The sequence below is a fragment of the Herpailurus yagouaroundi genome, unplaced genomic scaffold (genome assembly GCF_014898765.1).
Source record: "Herpailurus yagouaroundi ecotype Mexico unplaced genomic scaffold, PumYag 211, whole genome shotgun sequence".
In the NCBI taxonomy this organism is placed as follows: domain Eukaryota; kingdom Metazoa; phylum Chordata; class Mammalia; order Carnivora; family Felidae; genus Herpailurus; species Herpailurus yagouaroundi.
This window is the reverse complement of record NW_024412442.1, coordinates 6,735,424-6,748,759: the sequence shown is the minus strand read 5'-3', so window position 1 is coordinate 6,748,759 and position 13,336 is coordinate 6,735,424. Positions and strand designations below refer to the sequence as shown.

General features: G+C 44.8%; 1 long non-coding RNA gene across 1 annotated transcript in view; it reads left to right on the top strand.

The window, feature by feature from the left end:
• Nucleotides 1-12,985, top strand: part of LOC121016561 (uncharacterized) — a 101,558-nt gene extending 88,573 nt beyond the window's left edge. The window contains exons 2-4 of the long non-coding RNA XR_005784354.1: nt 3,338-3,380; nt 10,098-10,242; nt 12,301-12,985. This is a non-coding gene — a long non-coding RNA (uncharacterized LOC121016561). The remainder of the gene's footprint in view (nt 1-3,337; nt 3,381-10,097; nt 10,243-12,300) is intronic.
• Nucleotides 12,986-13,336: the final 351 nt, after the last annotated feature.

Genomic DNA, 13,336 nt, shown 5'->3' with positions numbered 1-13,336 from the left:
CCGATCTCAGCACTGTTGTCCTATGGGGCCGCCTCCCCCTCGCAATCTGTCAGGCTGCCCCCCCCCCCCCCGATCGAGGAGGAAACAGTAAACTCTGGAAGGATTGGCTCTTCAAATACAAACTTGTAAAGTGGGCGTTCATGCCTTGCTGGGTTTCACGAACTTGAATCTTTTCCTTTCTCAGCCTTGCCTCTTACTCTCGTTCCTTTGTAGTCTTCGAGCCCACAGCTCCACTGCGGTTTTTCTCGAGAGGAAGTCAGCAGTAGTAAACACTAAACCCTTAGCAGGCTGAGCGTTGCTGCACAGAATTACTGCGCATAAGGGAGGGATACCTCCTTCTGTCCTCTCTCCTCCCATTATCTGTCTGTATGTCACCGGGCTAACGTCTGCGAAGGTTCCTGTCTTACCGTACCCGGTCTCAACTGAACGTGTAGAGCCACCACGGCCTTATCCATGTAATTTGGATAATTTCTTCCCCTGGATGCTTGACTGTTCAAGGTAGCACACTTCCCTGGGACACGAGTCCCAGAAGGAACTCCCCCCTTAGTTTCTAACCAGCAGGTGTCTGTTGTGGAATCAGACCTTCAGCGTTTGCTGAGTACTCCCCGTGCCAGATCCCATGTCCGCCGGTCCCCAGAGAGCTCTCAGCCGCTTTCACCATTCTCTCCTCTCTAAAAAGAGTCCATCCACATCTATTTTTGTTTCTGTCCTCCAGCCACTCGCCATCAACACATTAGCCCATCTACCAGGAGGAAGGCGTGCCAATACCCTTTACTCAGGACGAATCAAAAGCAATTTGAAACCGGGAACTTGTGAAAGGATCGTGAAATGATTTTGGAATGGAAAAGAAGGTTGGGCGCTTTCATCACAGAGCCAGGTCCATCCTGTGTCTTTGGTGTTCCGTAGTCTTGGCGGGAACCTTTTCCTACTTCCTCACAGCGTGACCTTGGACGGGTTTGCAACCTTGGACAAGTTACATAATCGCTCTGAGCCCAGTGTCTGCCTCTGATCTGCTGGGGATCCTCAAGCCTCCCCCCTTTGCAGGGTTCTCATTGGCTTAAATGTACAGGCATCAAATTAATTTGCACATCACATCTGACAGTCGTAGTTACTGTCATTGACGTTATTTTGCATTTACCAGTGAGGATGCAGGAAGGCTTTTTTAGTGACATGCCTTTCGGTGAGTCCCTCACATATAGTCTTCTATCCAGTCTTTTTGGATATTTTATTTCCTCTCCCTCTTCAAGTAGCAGAACAGGCAGTTGTGGTTTTGAGCCGTGTTCCCTGCTTTTTGAAAGTACTTATGATCGAATTAAATATTCATGCAGGTAGGGCATGTCATTTGAAGGCGGCATTATCATTGTATCCTCGATAATTGTCTCGTGGCAATTTGCCTCTGCATCTATGACTTTTTCTGACGGACATCATGTTCTTTTGATGCCCCTGCTGCAGTGGGAAAAGCCCACAGCGCATGAAAGAAATTAACACGGCAGAACATTACCCCTCATGAAGTGTACGGGTTTCTTTGGAAACGTCTCCTTTGAGGTACAGAAAGATAAGTGGGCCTCCTTTGCGAGTGACAGAACTATTCAGCCTTCCGGTACTTCAGAAGACTTCTGGGGACCCCGAGTTACTCGATTCTTTTCCTTTAAATGATTCATGAGCAGGGGCCTCCCAATATATTCCGTATCTAGTTAGAATGGCCTCTTTTCTGGGAACATTTTCCTTTTGGTTTTTGGTGTCTCTGGCCCTCCACAGAAGCTGTAAAGAGGAACAGTCTGGGTTCACCTAAGTGTGTAGCTTGGGGTATCACACTTACCCGCCCTGAGACCCGGTGCCCTCCTCTGTCTGCAGGCTTCATAGCAATTGGAAGATCAAATGAGATCCACATCAGTACCTTAGTCTAGCTTCTAGCCCAAACTAGAAGCTGTTACCTGTATTTTTATAGGTGTCTTTGCAGCTATAAAAGGAGGTCCCAGGGCGCCTGGGTGGCTTAGTTGGTAAAGCGTCCGATTCTGCCTCAGCTCATGATCTCACAGTTTGCGAGTTCAAGCCCCGCATCGGGCTCTGTGCTGACAGCTCGGAGCCTGGAGCCTGCTTTGGGTTCTGTGTCTCCCTCTCGCTCTCTGCCGCTCCTCCGCTCGCTGTCTGTATCTCTCTCAAAAATAATTAAACATTAAAAAAGAAAAGGAGGTCCAAACTCCCCCCCCCGTCCCTTTTCCTCACGTCACCCCCAGCAGGACATTTGTCTTGGACAAATGGGAAGGCCCTTCCCTTTCTATTTATATCATAAAGCAACTTCTCTGCCCGACAGTCTCTGGGGGGTTGGAAGTTGACCTCAGACAACCATCCAGGCAGCCAGAACACCATCCTTAGACCGGTCACCATCTTTCTGAGATAATAGCTCCTTGTAGTCAGTGACTACTTGTCTCTCTTCCTAAAGCATTTTATTTTGGTCCAGGTACAGGGATTCGTGGATTCCCAGACAGATGCCTGGATAAGAGTCCTTTGTCCCATAGGTGAAACTAACATGTGGTATTTGAAGTCAGGGCCGCGGTGACCTTGAGAGTGGTGGCCGCACGTGTGTTTGCTTTAGCTGAATTAAGTGAGCAACTCAGGATTTCTGTGCTTTTCTGCACTCATGCATCATCTTGACGCAAATGTTAGTTTCTTACAAAGGTAACTTTTCCCTCTTTCTGGGTACCGTAATTCACGTATGAATTGGAAGGGTGATACTTAATTTTTAGTGGAGAAAGTCTTCAATGAAATGAAATGAGGAAGCGAGTCTGAGGCTTTAAGGGTATGTGGGTGGAAGGCTACTTATCAGCTCTTTGTTCGCGCACAATTGGTTTGTACACGACCTGTACACACGTTCCGCTCAGCATGCTGGTAGTCGCACTTAGTGAAGACGAACATTTAAACGCGTTGCCACCCTTTTACTCTACAGTCGTAATTCTCCTAGTTTGAACAGTGTTCTTTTTTGTGTGTTTATCTTTCTCCGTATCACCAATGAGCAATTATCTGCCTGACAAGAGAAGAGACAGTTTATAAAAAGCGTCTGATTTTACGACTCCAGCTGTACCATTGGGTTCGCTTGGGGTACAGACTTGCATTAGCTTTGGGGTTTACGTGCTTCCTTCTATCAGGCTTTGCCTAATGAAGTTCACTCTGTATTCTGTGACAGCCAGAAATTAGCTGGGAAGTGGGGAAGAACGAGTTGTGCTATGGACAGAGAACAAGAAGTGAGCAGTAGTTACCCTGGATTTGAGGCGGTTTTTCTTCTAAGCGGTTTAGTACGCAAAGGATGCCTTTTAATTCACTTCTTATTTTCTCCTAGATTGGAAGGAAGACTGATGCAGAAAAATACCAACATGGTTCAGGTAAATGGATTTTTAATTTCTTTGTGTACCTTTTTTGCTTGGTTTATATTTCCCATGTTTTCCCACCGAGAAGAACTCAAAAAACTATTTTTGTGGTCAACCAGACATAGAAGGAATGTTTTGGATGTATAGAGGTAATAGTCAAATGCATATTTATACCATTTAATTAATTTAGTTACACGTGTATATTTAATAATTGTATATTTACATCAAACAGCAGTAGAACTAATGTTTTTTTCCTACCTCAGAGTAACTTTCTTCCAACTCTTTCCATACACATTTGTTGTCACTGTCTCTGTCATAAGTCACATTTTTGAAGCATCCGGAACAGGCCACCGTTTATTTGTTTGCAGTGCAGTGTATTTGGAATCCCTGTGTGTGATGCTGTAGTTGGAAGGTTTACTCCAAGCTATGAGTAACTGTTTGCCCAATGTTAGGACAGTTGCTGGTTCCGTTTTTTCTGTGTGGATGAACATTGGAGGTCTCCACTATGTAACAGTTTATAGGTTCGCTCTGTTAAATACACTTTCCTTCTTTCTTCCTTGCATCTACTCGTTCATCCGTTTTATTTATCTTGACGTAATTACATGCACATTGTCTACAATTAGAATAATAATCGTAACAGCCACCCCTCTTGTTCTTAGACTGTCATTATCCTTTGCCCCTGTTCAACTCCTTTACTCCTTATTCTCTCGTTTGCTATTTCTAAACAACACACCGTATGCTTGAAGTGCCATTTAGTGATTTCTTTTAAAATTTTAGACTTCTACAGATGGATATCCCGCTGAGGATTTACCTCTCGTGTGTAACCCTTTACCCTCGGTGCACACCTGCTCTTCCCGTCTCCGTTTTGTGGCTCTCGTCTCGTTACAGTGTGTGGATAAATAAATCTTTAACGTTTACTTGATTATGACTGTATTTGCCTGTGACTCAGCTTTGTGATATTTACGTTGAAACGTCTCGGGCTGTTCTGCTTCCCATTTGGTTGTGCGTGAACAGTTTTATTTCTCTGGAAAATGTTTGACTCTTTTCTCTATCCCCCAAACTCTGAAATTTCCAACTGGGACATAGGTCGTAGGATCTTTTGATGTCAGCTGTCCTTTTAATCCTGAGGCTTATTTCCTTCAATTTGAACAATTTTCTTGTACTATTTCTTGGATAATTCCCTTTCTACTCTTTCTTTTTTCTTTTCTTTTTTTTTTTTTTTTTTAGGTATTTGGGCCCTGTGGTTTGATTCTCTTATTTTCTTATGTTTTTTTTCTTTTTTCCTTTTTTTTTTTTTCCTGAACTATTTCCTGTCTCTTTGTGTTTCTGTTCTACTTTCTGAGAGATTTTCTTAGGGTTATTGGACTTTTAATTTCTGCCAGCATGTTTGTGATTCCACACTTGATTTTTATTGGTCTCTGAATATTTTATTTTAAAAAATAGAATGCTGTTCCTGTTTTATGGGACTAGGGACGGTTTGTCTGGGGAAAAGATCTGGGGTTCTTTTTAAAAAAAAAATTTTTTTTAATGTTTATTTATTTTTGAGACAGAGAGAGACAGAGCATGAATGGGGGAGGGTCAGAGAGAGAGGGAGACACAGAATTGGAAGCAGGCTCCAGGCTCTGAGCTGTCAGCACAGAGCCCGACGCGGGGCTCGAACTCACGGACCGTGAGATCATGACCTGAGCCGAAATCGGCCGCTCAACCGACTGAGCCACCCAGGCGCCCCAAGATCTGGGGTTCTAATTACCCCCTTCCTTCTTTCTTTCTTTCTTTCTTTCTTTCTTTCTTTCTTTCTTTCTTTCTTTCTTTCTTTCTTTCTTTTCCTTCCTTCCTTCCTTCCTTCCTTCCTTCCTTCCTTCCTTCCTTCCTTCCTTCTTCCTCCCTCCCTCCCTCCCTCCCTCCCTCCTTCTTGCTTGCTTGCTTGCTTGCTTGCTTAAAACAAAATTTATTTTACCTTTTAGTTCTGTAGGTGAGAAGTCTGATGGGTCTCACCGGGCCTCAGTTAAGGTGTCTATAGGCCTTCCTGGCGGCTCCAGAGGGGAATGTGCTCCTGAGCATTTTCTCGCTTCTGGAGGCCCCCTTCCAGGTGGGGGCCTCTTTACAGGACGTAAATACAGCTCGTACGGCATTACTCTGACCTCTTCTGCTTCCCTCTGTCACATTTTAGCACCCTTATCATTACATTGGACCCACCTAGATCATCCAGGATTATCTCCCCCCACTTTTTTTATTATGGTAAAAAACACAAAGTTTGCTATATTAACCATTTTTAAGGACATGGTACAGCAGTGTTACCTACATTGACGTTATGCAACAGCCCTCTAGAACTTTTTCATCTTGCAAAACTGAAACCTTGTACCCATTGGTACAGTTCCCCTTTTCTCCCTGCCCAGGCCTCAGGCAGCCACTCGTCCTCTCCCTGTTTCTAAGAGTCTGACGGCTCCAGATGCCTCATGTGGGTGGAACCTTCCAGTATTTGTCTTTGAGTGACAGGCTTATCTTACTTAGCATGATGTCCTCAATTCCTTTCCTGTTATAACCTGTGACAGGATTGCTTCATTTTTTTAAGACTGAATAATACAGCATTTTATGGCTGTCACACTTTGTCTTTATCCATTCATCTGCTGATGGACATTTAGGTTGCCTCCACCTCTTGGCTGTTGTGAATAGTGCTGTGGTGAACGTGGGTGTGCAAATACCCTTTTTAAAAAATTAATTTATTTTTTATTAAAAATTTTTTTCCCATTTTTAATTCAACTGTAAATAGCACACAGCGTTACATTAGTTTCAGGTGTACCGTGTGGTGAGTCAACATTTCTGTACGTTACTCAGTGCTCATCGTGGTAAGTGTCCTCTTACTCCCCTTTGCCTGTTTCCCCCATCCCCACCCACCTCCCCTCTGGTGACCATCAGTGTGTTCTCTGTAGTTAATGAAGAGTGTGTTTGTTCGTCTCTTTTTCTTTGTTCACTTGTTTAGTTTCTTAAATTCTACATATGAGTGAAATCATATGGTATTTGTCTTTCTCTGACCGTTTTGCTTAGCATTATACTCTCCAGCTCCATCCGTGTTGTTGCAAATGGCAAGATTGCATTCTTTTTCACGGCTAAATAATATTCCATCACACACACACACACACACACACACACACACACACACACACACACCCACCCCATATCTTCTTTATCCATTCATCCGTCAGTGGACACTTGGGCTGCTTCCATAGTTTGGCTCTTGTAAATAATGCTGCTGTAAACATAGCAGTACATGTATCCTTTCCACCTAGTGTTTTTGTACTTGGGGGGCAAGTACCCGGTAGTGCAATTACTGGATCATACGGTAGTTGTGTTTTTAATTTTTTGAGGAACTCCCGTACTCTTTCCACGGTGGCTGCGCCGGTTTGCACTCCCACCAACAGTGCACAGGGTTCCTTTCTCTGCACATCCTCGCCAACACCTGTTGTTTCTCGTGTTGTTGGTTTAGCCATTCTGACAGCCCTCTGTGTGATGGTAGCTCAGGGGGTGTTCATTTTCATTTCCCTGATGCTGAGCGATGCCGAGCATCCTTTTATACTCTTGTTCACCATTTCTGTATCTTTTCGGGAGAAGTGTCTGTTCACGTTCTTGGCCTGTTTTTTTTTGTTTGTTTGTTTTTTTAATTGGGTTGTTTTGGGGGTTAACTTGTAGGAATTCTTAATATACTCTGTGTACTAACCCCATTATGGTATACGTAGTTTGAAAATATTTTCTTCCTTTTCATTGGCTGCCTATTTCCTGATTGTTTCCTTTGCCAGGCAGCGTTTTTAGGTTTCACGTTGTCCCCTTTGTCTATTTTTGCCTTTGTTGCCTGCACTTTTTGGTGTCCTACACGGTTAATCATTGCCAAATCCAGTGTCCTGAAGCGTCCCCCGGTGCTTTCTCCTAGGAGTTTTATTGTGTCGGGTCTTACGTGTAGGCCTTGAATCCATATTCATGGTGTCCGGTAAGGGTCCAACTACTCCTGATGCAGACTTCTCCCCTGCCCCTCTTTTTAACCCCTTCCCCTCTCCTGCCCAGGAACCACCGCCCTCGTTCCTGAGCCTCTCGGGAGCAGTCAGTGGGCTTTTGTTTCCTGCCCGGGCAGTGAGCTTCCTGCTCCGCTCTGCTCAGCAGTCATATCTCTTGTCTGCTCCAATATTCTTTTCTGTTCTCGTTGTCCTTCGGGATTTTTCTCTTTTTTTCTCTCGTTACTGTAATTTTAATGGGGATTTAGAGGGAAGCAGAGATAAACGGCCCTGTTCCCTTGGCCATCTATCACTCCCCAAATCCAGATTGATTTTTAAAATGATATTTAAAAGACTTTTAAAAAATGTTATCTCATAAATGCTATTGTTAGGTTATACCTCCAAAAAAAAGAAAAAAAAAAGGTTCAATCTACTCTCCTTTGTTTCCGTTTTGTTAAAATGTCTAAGGCTAGCATTAATTGAAATAATCTTCCCAAACGTTTTTAAATTCAGAATAAACAGATTTTTGTTCATAACGTGAGGTCTCGAATGTTAAGATGATACCATTTCCTGAGGTATAGTTTTCTTATGGGGCGAAAATCCTTGATTTATTCTTAGGTGTATACATTGTATGTTGGTATGATCAGGAGACGACGTTCTTTAATGTAAATGTATTTTACTCGGATGCATCCATTGAACACCTGTAAGCCGAGGTAATGGCAAGCCTAATTTTTATTTGTTTTTCTAGTTAGTTTGTGACAGCACCTTTCTTTGTGACCGTATGCACGTTCCTCGACTTACAGGGGGGTTGCATCACAATAAACCCATTGTAAGTTGAAAATATCGTTAAGTCGAAAATGCATTTGATACGCCTAACATACTGAACATAGCTTCGTCCAGCCCGCCTTGAATGTGCTTATTTAAAGCACTCATGTGTGCCTACAACTGGGAAGAATCCTCTAGCACAAAGCCTATTTTATAAGAACGTGTTGAATAACTCGTGTAAGTTATTCAGTGTCGAACTGAAAATGAGCAGCAGAAGGGTTGTGTGGGTACAGAATGGTTGTAAGTTCCCCTCACAGCTCGTGGCTGCCTGGGCGCCGAGGCTCGATGCCACCTTGGCACCTGAAAGAGCATTCTACCTCACATCACTAGACCAGGCAGAGGGCAGAATTCAAAGTATGGTTTCTACTGAACGTGTATTGCTTTGGCACCACGGTAAAGTGGAAAACACCGGAACTTAAGCCATCATAACCCAGCAGCCATCCGCATTTGGCTATTTACAGGTGTAGCACTATTTCTTACTATTTCGTGACGGGATAAAGAGAGGTTAGACTGGGCACCGCCTGCTGTGAGTAGGTTCTCAGGGCTGTTAAGAGTGGTTTCTTTTGTTCCAGCAACTGTTTGCTCACATAGTTAATTCTGTTGAGAAGTTTAAGATTTCAGCTACCCTGCTTGCTGCATGGTCCTAGGATTTTTATCCTTGGGTCCAGGGATGGGCTTCAAAAAGTTTAAGGTCTTTTTGAAAATTTCACTGGTATTAGAATAGGCTTCGCTTTCATTAGCTGGTCAGTGATGCAGGGCTCATGTGATCCTGCAAAGGGTTGAGGACCCACTTTTAATAGATTGTTTTAGAGAGAAAAAAATAGAATGCCACTGATTAAATTAAATACGATTACAATAAGATGATGTGTTGCTAACTGCCATTGGATTGCACATCCTTTCACGGGGAAGTGCAAATGGCTGTAAATGAGGGGCCAAATGAAGAATGCTCTTTGTCCTTTGTCAGATGCAAAACATCTCCAGCTTCCTGGTTATGCAAAAGCCCCGCTACACATGTGTAACCAGAAGAGGGGGCATTTATGAGAGTCATGTTTTGGCCTCAGAGCGATGAGCCCCCTTTTAAATTTTTTTTTTTTCAACGTTTATTTATTTTTGGGACAGAGAGAGACAGAGTGTGAACGGGGGAGGGGCAGAGAGAGAGGGAGACACAGAATCGGAAACAGGCTCCAGGCTCTGAGCCATCAGCCCAGAGCCCGACGCGGGGCTCGAACTCACGGACCGCGAGATCGTGACCTGGCTGAAGTCGGACGTTTAACCGACTGAGCCACCCAGGTGCCCCAATGAGCCCCCTTTTAATCTACCTGTAGAGGGTAACTTAGTAGTTACCCTTTGTTTTCATCCCGAAGCTGCTGCAGTTAATTTGTGAAAATCAGTTATTTGTTGACAATTAAAGAATGTAGATAAATATATAAAAGGAGAGATGCGTGTATGACATAAAGAGTTGCAGAGTTTAGTTTTCAATTAAGAAAAGATGGTGGGGGGGGAGAGTGTGGCGCCTGAGTGGCTCAGTTGGTGAAGCGTCTGACTCTTGATTTCGGCTCGGGTCATGATCTCGTGGTTCGTGAGTTCGAGCCCCACATCAGGCTCTGCACTGACAGCACAGAGCCTGCTTGGGATCCACTCTCTCCCTCTCTCTCTGCCCCTCTCCAGATAAATAAATAAACTAAAAAAACCAAAAGATGGGATTTAATATATATTCATGGCACGCACAAAAAAGCTTTAAAAAAAGAGAAAGAAGAGGGTAGGAGTTTAGGGAAGGTCAGTTGTGAATTTTTTGTTTCCGATCTAATACTTTAATGTTTTTACTGACAGTGACGTAAACTGGGTTTGTAAGGTGTCTTTCAGCTCGAGAGTCTTATGGTTCCATTTTCAAAGTGGTTAAGCTTACGTTGCTCCTTGATTCTAGGTACATCGCTGAGATTTTGGGGGTTGCACGAAAGCGTCTGGTTGGGCGAGTTCTGAAAGAAGAGACAAGGCCCTGCCCGAGGAAGCCTACCCGAGAGTAACTGCAAAGGAGCCTGTCAGTAGCTGCAGAACAGCGGCAGTTGGAGGTGCGTCACAGCCAGGGTTGGGGTCCGGCCTGCTGTGCTTGGTCTCTGGAAGGGAGGCTGTTCTTAGGGCAGGGCCTCACTCACCGTCTGGCCTCAAATGCAACTTGACTGAGTAGGGGGATGTTGCTCTGATCTCCTCCTTGAGCAGCTCTGACTGGGGCCCTCCCTGTTGCCCGAAGAACAAGAAAGACCATAAAGGCAACATGCAACTCCGGGCAGATGGAAGCGATAACACATTTCTGGCCAGAGACCTCCCTGCCTTTTATTGTGGGAACGCGGAAGCCAGTTTCAAAGCTCAGTGTCCTTTGGACCAGCTCTTCCTTACTGGCTTTACTCTTACCCTGAAGGGCTTCAAGGCTGTATCTGATTGGGTAGTGGCTGCATCAAGTTGACTGATGCCCTGTTGGTCGTGAACTTTGACCTGCTTTGACACCCTCCTCCCCCACAGTTATGTTGTGAAGTGTTTACCTTATTTCCTTGCTTGTTGCCTTTAATTCTTATCGCTTCAGTAATGTTTATAGTCAAGGTCGGGGTCACCCATTATTTCGTATCCTGTGACCTTCAGTGGCTGTGTGGCTTTTGACGCACTCGCTCTTTTATTGTGGAATAGCCCAAGTCACGTCATGTGTCACTTTGATCCTTCAGGGGTCTTTGTTTTTGTCTTTATTTTCGGTAGTGGAAATATTTTGTTTTTATTTTGGGTACTGTCAGCGCAAAGCCCACCGTGGGGCTCGATCTCACAAACTGTGAGACGGTGACCTGAGCCAAGATCGAGAGGCGAATGCTCAGCCGGCTGAGCCACCCCAGCAACCCTTGGTTTTCTTTTAATCTACCAACGTAGAACACAGTAGACGTGCCTGGGCCAGGTATTTTACATCTTTGGTCCTCACACTGTCCTGGGAATATTAAACAAGTCCCATTTCCCAGATGAGGATACGGAGGTTCCAAGTGGCTCAGTAACTGGCCGGCTGTTTCCCACCGCATACCTGGCAGAAACCGCATTTGGCAGTAGGTCTGTCTGTCTGTTTGTCTGTCTGTCTGCTACTCCACGACGCGGAGACAGTGTACCATGCCATCCCCCTTCCTGAGGCAGGATTTGACAAATAGCCTGATGCTTGTGGAAATCGTCCGCTCTCCTTTGTCCACCATCGTTTGCTACTTGTTCCCAACGCATGGCACGCTTACTTGGTTTATAGTTATGTTTGCGACATGTAAGGAGCAGAGTGAGATTTAACGTTTTTCAACGGTTACTGTTTCATAATTTTATTGAGGATGTATTCCTGGTATGAGACATTATTAAACATGTCCCTTTCGAAACATAGGCTCTCATGCCTTCACAGGTCAGTTCAGAGCTGGGCTTCTGAAATATTTTTAATTTGATTAGTAGATGCTGTATAGACCCATAAATGTTTTATTTTATTTTATTTTTTTTTTTTTATTTATTTTGAGAGAGTGCGTGCACGTGAGCGGGGAAGGGGCAGAGAGAGAGAGAGAGAGAGAATCCCAGGCAGGCTCCACACTGTGTTGGAACCCGACGCAGGGCTTGAACCCATGAACCGTGAGACCGTCACCTGGGCTGACACTTCACCGACTGAGCCACCCAGGCGCCCCCGACCCATACTTAAAATCTTCACTAAAAGCCTGGGAGGTGGCTGGGAGGTGGGTGTGGTCTACCTTCTTTGAGAGGCGAACCAGCCCAGGCAGTGACCTTGTGAAACCTACCCGCCCCTCCCATCAGAGACTGGTGGAGCCCTTACTCCCAACTCCATACAGGTCTGATTTCACAGACTGTGATTTTGACAATTACCCATCCTGGCTGATTACACACAACGGTGATGTTTAGACTGCGGATGCGTCCAGGAACTTCTTTATGCTTTGCATCAAAGGCAGTCTTCTAACAAACAGTTAAATAAGCCTCATCGCCACAGTGGGGAAGCCTTCTAGGTGGGGCTGGTGCGTCCCTGGTGAGACTGGGTCATGTGGTTTTCTGGGACCGCCTGGCCCTCGAGAATTGGGCGCATGTGTCACATGTGCTCTGGCCGCACGTGTTTCCCACAGGCCTTCTGTGCTGCGGTGGCAACCGGTTCCTCTCCCCTGCGCAGCTGCTTCCAAAGTACTTGGGCCACCCAAGCACACAGGTAAGGGCCACGTTTTATAGGAATCTCAAAACCTACAAAATATGCACACCTCGAAATTTCAGGTATGCGGTGTCAGTGGAACTATAAGGGAAATTCCTTTTTGTTTCTAAATGTATTTTTCCCCTGGTACTACATCGATAAGCTCAAATAACAAAATACAAACCACCACGCAGAGGTAGACACCAAGAGATAATATTTCGATCCTTCCAGATTTTAGTCCTAGGAGTGAGTAGATTTATTAAAAAGAACAGAATTAGAACGATAGTGTTCTGGATCCATTTTTATTTATGGCTTCAGTGTTTTCCCCATGGTTTAAAATTTTCTTTTGCAACATGCTTAAAAGGGGCTGAAAAGTGTTCTGTGTGGGTAATACCAGAAGTGATCCCATCCTGTTACTTGATAGACCTAATCCTTTTTCAGTTCAGTTAGTACCTCTCCAAATCAGGCCACGGTGATGGGAGAGTATTAAAATAAACATAATTGCCAAAAGCTTTCCTGCGTCCTGTAAAATAACTAATGATGGTTAAGTCTAGGGGATGAGGGGCGCCTGGGTGGCTCAGTCGGTTGAGCGTCCAGCTTCAGCCGAGGGTCATGATCTCGCAGTTCGTGGGTTCAAGCCCCACATCGGGCTCTGTGCTGACAGCTCGGAGCCTGGGGCCTGCTTCGGATTCCGTGTCTTCCTCTTTCTCTCTGTCCCGCCCCCCTCTCAAGCTCTGTCTCTCTTTTCTCTCAAAAATAAATAAGCATTAAAAAAAAAAAAAAAAAAAGGACTCGGGGATGAGAAGACCCAGACGACATCTGCTGCCACATTGTGCAATGAACACAACTTGTAGATTTCCCAGTGCAAATGCCACGCATGAAGGGAACACTGGGAATTCTCTTCGGACCCGGATGCTTTGCAGCCTCCTTTTTTCGTGCACTGAGGTGACCCACCTTTGACAAGTAACTGGTTTTTC